This window comes from Apium graveolens, chromosome 4 (assembly GCF_009905375.1).
Source record: "Apium graveolens cultivar Ventura chromosome 4, ASM990537v1, whole genome shotgun sequence".
NCBI classification, from domain to species: Eukaryota; Viridiplantae; Streptophyta; class Magnoliopsida; order Apiales; family Apiaceae; genus Apium; species Apium graveolens.
Window position 1 is genome coordinate 159,952,265 of NC_133650.1, and position 7,132 is coordinate 159,959,396.

General features: G+C 38.0%; 1 non-coding gene across 1 annotated transcript; it reads right to left on the reverse strand.

Annotated features, from left to right (window-relative positions):
* Positions 1–4,814: 4,814 nt before the first annotated feature.
* LOC141723058 (small nucleolar RNA R71) lies at positions 4,815–4,921 on the reverse strand. Its single transcript, XR_012576051.1, has one exon. It is a non-coding gene; the product is annotated as a small nucleolar RNA R71 (small nucleolar RNA).
* Positions 4,922–7,132: the final 2,211 nt, after the last annotated feature.

Sequence of the window (7,132 nt, forward strand, 5' to 3'; positions counted from 1 at the left end):
TTACCTTCTCTCTCGCGTAATATCTATAACCTACACACAAATCCTATAACCTATTTGGGCTGTCCAGGGACTCTAAACCGTAGCTCTGATACCAAAACCTGTCACACCCCCAACTTAAATAGCAAAATAATTATAGCTATTACATCATTTTAATGAGTATTACACAACCAAAATCCAAGATCTTACAGTTTAGGGTTTGGAACAGCCCAACACTACCAACTATTACATCTGATTACAAATACCGAGTCCTCACACAACTATTATTACTTATTCTACCTGAGCTCGAACATAAGCATCATCATCACAGGACTTACGGGCAGTCTGCTTGAATCTAACCATGGCTGCTAGCTGTAATATCAGGGTAAAGCAAGAAGTGAGCCAAAAGCTCAACAAGTGCTAACAATACAACGCAAAGCATAAATCGAGATATACCTTTAGGAATGACAATGGAATGACATAATCAATGATAATCGAGAGATAAAACTTATGTGAGTTGGCATCATTTTGCTTGCATCAAAACAAATTTTAAAACCATTCTTAATCAAAATCATTTTATGACGCTACGGATTACAGCCGGTGATCAGCCGCGAAGTAATCCCGAACCTCGCTGGGTTCTAAAACATTATTGGGAATCCCTAGGCAACTTTTAAGCCTAATATAAGTGTGGAAAGGACTCGCGTCTCAGTCCAGATCCACCATTCAAGAAAACATTTGTCCCCCTTTGGGACTGAAAAATCCACCTTTTATTCATTTTGAAAACTGATGCCGATTTATGACAAAATCTCTTTTGACTGAAATCATTTTTTTTTATCAGGGGATTATAGATCAACTTGAAACACTGGAAATATGACACTAAATCTCAGGGCCATGATCCACTAGACTTTACTATATTAGGGTAATCGAGAGATTTCCATAAACAAGAATTTTGACAAGGAAATTAAGCAAGGCTATTGGATAATATGAAAGAGTAATGCCAAACTAGGCTTAAAGCAATGGTTGTAGACAAGGTATAGGTATTAGAACATCAAGAAGATAAGCATCACTGGTTCCAATAGGATAGAGGTGCTAAAATATAAAGGAAGTGATCATCAGCTCAAGATATAACAGGGTATCAAGCTTTAGGGTAAGGATAGGGTTATCAAACAATCATGAATGAATTTAAGAAAAGATTGGCTTTTAGGTATCAAGATAAAGTTTCTATCGAGGTTATTTCAAGAGTTGAATCAAAGCATCAGGGTGCAACATCAAGATTTCTCAGGGATCAATAGCATGATAATCAAAAGGATCAATAAGGTATTATATCACATCTCTATTTTATCATGGCATTAAACTATCATGAAAGACTTTTGAACTACTTGCAATACGTACTCGAGGGTTCATGGCATCTCTATGTAACTCAAAGATAAACAAAAGATACTCTTGATTTAAATATATCAAAATGACTCAGGATAATTGCATCGATATATATATATGTGAACTGTTTACAGTAAATGCGAAGGTCAAGTTGAATCACTTGCCTTGAGATAGACTGGTCTGGTCTGACTGGTAGGAGCAACAACTGGAGCTTCACTCGACTTTTATGGCAAGTTTTCCCTCGTCTCGAGATCCTACATAAATAATAATAATCCTCATTATAATATATTCTTTCCATCTTAACCTATTTACAACCCGAAATTAAACATGGATGGCACTTAGGCCTATACACACTTAATTCATATCCACCATTTATATTTTCAAATGTACACACGTAGCCACATAATCACATATCGTATATTAATACCAAATAACATCATATACACCATAATGCCACACTAGGCTTGGATGATCTCGACTCACCACTTAAGTTACTTGGTCGCTAACTAAACGAAGTCTTCGAATTTGGGCTTCCTAACTCAATGTGCCTTTCCTAAATTATCCAAAACCTATTGACCCTCACTTGTGCCTTTTGTTCTACTGACCTTATACTATCTTACAACTATGGTGGTCGACCTAATACTCACTTCTAAGTGTCCTAAAACTATGTGATAAGTGAAAGTGCTCACTGGTGCAAATTTCAGAATGGTAACTAAGGTTTCTTGAGTGCATTAGACACTCTTAAACTACAAGTTTTTCTTCAAAATTTTTACACAAGACTCTCCTGACCTAAGGGCATCTCACAAGCTTGATGTGGCTCAAAGACCTGGCTTGGGCCTTCTTGGGCCTAAGCTAAAAGTCCAAGGTACCCCTGTTTTTCTGGGCAGAAAATGCCCTGACTTGAATTAACTTGTGACACATGGTTCTAGCTCATATCCTATGAACTATGGTTGGAAAAACTTCTATGACATACCCTCTAACTAAGGCCCAATTGGGCCTAATGAGGGCCTACCCATGACATGGCCAAATCTCCCTATTTCTAAGTTGCAACAAAACTGTCCCCTGCTGGACAGATTTTGTTATTCTACTTGTGCACCTAACCAAATGACATGCAAACCTCCAACCAACTCCTAAAACCTATTATATACTCCCCATACTAACTTCTGGTGGCTTGGGCCTCAAAGTGCACATCAATGACATGGTCAAAACTCACTCTAAACCTCAGGGTACTAAACTGATTTTTCTGCAGAAACTATAACTCTCATTTTCCAAGGTTTTGACTTGACAAACCCAATTATCAACAACTAAATACTTAAACCAAGATTTATACTTGGTATTCTACTGAACTAACTCCCTTTTTCTCAAAATACCCTTGGTGAGATCATCCTTACCTATGGTGCAACTATGGCAAAATAAAAGAGACTACTCTTTACAAATCACAAACCTTTATGCTCTTGAAGCAACAAGATATATATATATTTATTTATTTTTTTTATAAAAGATAACCACGAATTATTACCATGCAATAAGAAGTATAAATCAATATTAATACATTATTCCTACTGAAATTAAGGCTCACTAACAACCATGAATCTAAATGATCAAAACTTCCAAAAAAAAGTCAAAAGTGATTTGCATGCATGCATGCTTTCGGATCTTTCAAGCCAAATCAACATGATTTCCAAATAAATTTTTATCATAATTCAACATGCAAGCCTAACATGGATTACAACTAAATGATCAACTAGCATGCAAAAGGATTTTATCAAGATTTTACTACAACATTCATGTTATCATCACAAAATACACAAAAATGTTAACAAGGCAACAAAACACCATCCATTCGGCTCCTATCAAGTCATGGCCGAATGGATTAGGGTAAAAACAGCATTCGCATAAGTGTAACACTCTTATGTCTAGCCATTCTTGACCCTATGATACTATAACTCATGGTGAAAGCCTTAGATTCACAAGAATCAAGGAGGTTCACTTTGAGTTTAACAAAAACATCACCATGCAAGGTCAAAACATAGGTTTTTCACTCTAAACTTTTGAAATATATAAGAATAACATATAGGGAGTAAAATTACTTGAATATAAGATGATTGTTTGGGTGAAAGAATGGAGAAATGAAGGGGATGGAGGGCCTCGGCTATGGGATGGCCGAGAGGGAGGGTTGAGCCGAGAGGGAGGGAGGAGAAAAGGGAAGGGTGGAGTGAAAATGGAGTGATCATCACTTTAGTTTTGTTTTTATGTCTTTGACTAGGCTAAATGTGAGTGGATTTAGGAAATGACAAGAGTAACCCTCTAGCTAAAGTTAGGCAAATTTGCATGCAAGGTCAAGGAGGTAATTTGGCTAGCAAAATGTGAGTTAGTGGGGTGGAGAATGTCTTCTTTGCCCTTTGGTTAAATAGAAGAGAGTTTGCATGCAAGGTTATTCATGTAATTTAATAATTATGACAACTAAAATTTATAATGATTTATTTTTATAAAATAAAATACAAGTTCAAAAATTATAAAATTTCTACCATAAATTAACTTGTATTTTTAGAGACTTTATAAAATCATTTTCACAATTTGTGTACAAAATGTCTTTTAAAAGAAAATTTTTCCAAAGCTTAGAATATTCCTTATAAATCAAAAATAAAGAAATTAAATAAATTCTTGCTTTGAAAAATTATATACTACCCAAAGCAAATTTATAATGCAGAAATTTTCACTCACACAAACGTACAAGCATTGAATATATTTTTATTTAACTTAATATTATTCACAAATAATATTACATAAAATGCCGGTCGTAACACTACCGGGGACTGCAGTGTTAATTATTAGTTTATGTATTTTCCATCAATGGTTGTTAAAGTTCATTGACTCGGACATTCTTACTTAGCTGTTTCCTTGTTTTATTTCAGGTACTCTAGCGAGGGTGTATGCATACGCGTTCGCGTACTCATAAGAAAAATCTGGATCAATCCGAGAAGGAAGCGATAGTGGTTCGTAAGGAAGTTTTTAAGGAAGAAAAGAAGGTAGAAGAAGAAGAGAAAGTTGAAGAACCAGCTTTAGTAGAGATGGGTGATCAAGCGGACAATCTGAAGGCTTTGATGGACTATTATCAGCCTAAAATTAATGACATTCAGTCAAGCATCATCAGACCAGCCATCAGGGCTAACACTTTTGAGATCAAGTCAAGCATGATTCAGATGATACAAAACTCAGTTCAGTTTGGGGGTTCTCCTACTGAAGACCCCAATATGCACATCAGGGATTTCATCGAGATCTGCGACACTTTCAAGTTCAATGATGTGACTGAAGATGCTATCAAACTGCGACTCTTCCCATTCTCTCTAAGGGACAAGGCTAAGTGCTGGTTACATTCTCTTCCATTAGGGTCTATCATCACTTGGGAAGATCTTGCTCAAAATTTTCTTACTAAATTCTTCCCTATGGCGAAGACCGCTGCAATCAGCAATGCTCTTACTTAGTTTGCTCATCAAATAGGAGAATCTCTGTGTGAGGCTTGGGATCGATATAAGGAGATGCTAAGGAAGTGCCCACACCATGGCATGCCTGATTGGATGATTATCAACTATTTCTACAATGGATTGGGTGCTACTTCTAGACCCATGCTTAATGCAGCATCAGGAGGAGCCTTGTGGGCTAAAAGCTATGATGAAGCTTATGAACTTATTAAACTGATGGTTGCTAATGAGTACCAGAATCCTTCTCAGAGGCTGAATCGGAGAAAAGTTGCAGGAATTCTGGAGTTGGACGCAGTAACTGCTATCGCTGCCCAAATTAAGGCTTTGGCGATGAAGTGGACACCTTGACTAATTATGGAGTTAATCAAATCACCAGTGTCTACGAGCTATATGCTGGTGCCCATGAGACTGATCACTGCACAATTTCTAGTGAATTAGCTCAGTTTGTGAACAACTTCCAGCGATCGCAGCAACCAGTTCCAGCCACCTATCATCCCAACAACCGTAATCATCCTAATTTTAGTTGGAGCAACACTCAGAATGCGGTTCAACAGCCTTATCAGCAGTATCCAGCTAAGCAGTACAAGCCCCCCGGATTTGAGCAACCGCAGTATGCACCAAGACAACAACTCCAACTGCAACAAGCTAATGAAAAATCTGAATTAGAGGAGTTGAAGCTTATGTGCAAAAGTCAAGTTGTTTCTATTAAGACCTTGGAAAATAAAATTGGGCAAATTACCAATGCATTGCTTAATAGTCATCCTGGTACACTACCTAGTGACACTGAAGTTCCAGGAAAGAGGGAAGCTAAGGACCAGGTAAAGGCAATCACTTTGAGTTCTGAAAAGGTTGCGAATCCTGAACAAACTCAAGAGTTGACTGAAGAAGCTGGGGCTGAGAAAGAAGTAGAGTAGCAGGATGAAGAAGTGGAACCAAGGAAGACTACTGTTGAGCACACTCCTCCTGAGGGCAATACAGGGGAGAAACAGATCTATCCTCCATCGCCTTTTCCTAAGAGGCTACAAAAGAAGAAGCTGGACAAGCAATTTGAGAAGTTTTTGGAGGTGTTCAAGAAACTTCATATCAACATACCTTTCGAAGAGGCTCTTGAGAAAATGCCTATTTATACAAGGTTTATGAAAGGTATTCTCTCTCAGAAAGTGAAGCTAGATGATTTAGAGACTGTCGCTCTCACGGAGGAATGCAGTGCCGTGCTACAACAAAAGTTGCCTTCGAAGCTTAAAGACCCAGGAAGTTTCACTATTCCGTGTACTATTGGAAAAGTGTATTTTGACAGATGCTTATGTGACTTGGGAGATAGCATCAATCTGATGGCTTTGTCAATTTTCAAGTAGTTGGACTTACCTGATCCCAAACCGACTTATATGATCTTACAGTTAGCCGACCGTTCTATTACATATTCGTGAGGTATTGTGGAGGATGTCTTGGTCAAGGTTGATAAACTCATCTTCCCTGCTGATTTCGTCATTCTTGATTTCGAGGAGGATAAGAAGATTCCCCTAATCTTGGGAAGACCTTTCTTGGCAACTGGCCGAACCTTGATAGATGTGTAGAAAGGTGAGCTCACAATGCGACAATACGAGTTCTGGATCAGGATGTTATTTTGAATGTGTTCAATGCTATGAAATTTCCTACTGATAATGAGGAGTGCTTAAAAGTGGAGTTGGTCGATTCGATGATCACATCGGGACTTGATCAATTGCTAAGGTCCGATGCCTTAGAAAAAGCCTTGTTGGGGAATTCAGATAGTAAAGATGACGAAGGTGAAGAAAAATTGAAATATTTGAATGCTTCTCCCTGGAAGAGGAAAAATGATATGCCTTTTAAATCTCTGGGAATGGAGGAATTTAACAAAGCTCCTAAACGCCTCAAGCCATCTATTGAGGAAGCTCCCACTCTTGAGCTTAAGCCTTTACCTAAGCATTTGAGGTATGCATTTTTAGGTGATGCATCTACTCTGCATTTTATTATTGCATCTGACATTTCAAGTAGTGATGAGGAAAAGCTTTTGAGAATTCTGAGAGAGTTCAAATCGGCAATTGGATGGACTATAGCAGATATCAACGGAATCAACCCTTCTTATGGCATGCACAAAATTCTGCTAGAGGAAGGTAGCAAGCCTACGGTCGAGCAGCAAAGAAGACTTAATCCAATCATGAAGGAGGTAGTTAAGAAGGAAATGCTTAAGTGGCTGGATGCAGGGATCATCTACCCTATTTCTGACAGTTCATGGGTAAGCCCGGTTCAATGTGTGCCAAAGAAAGGAGAAGTTACTG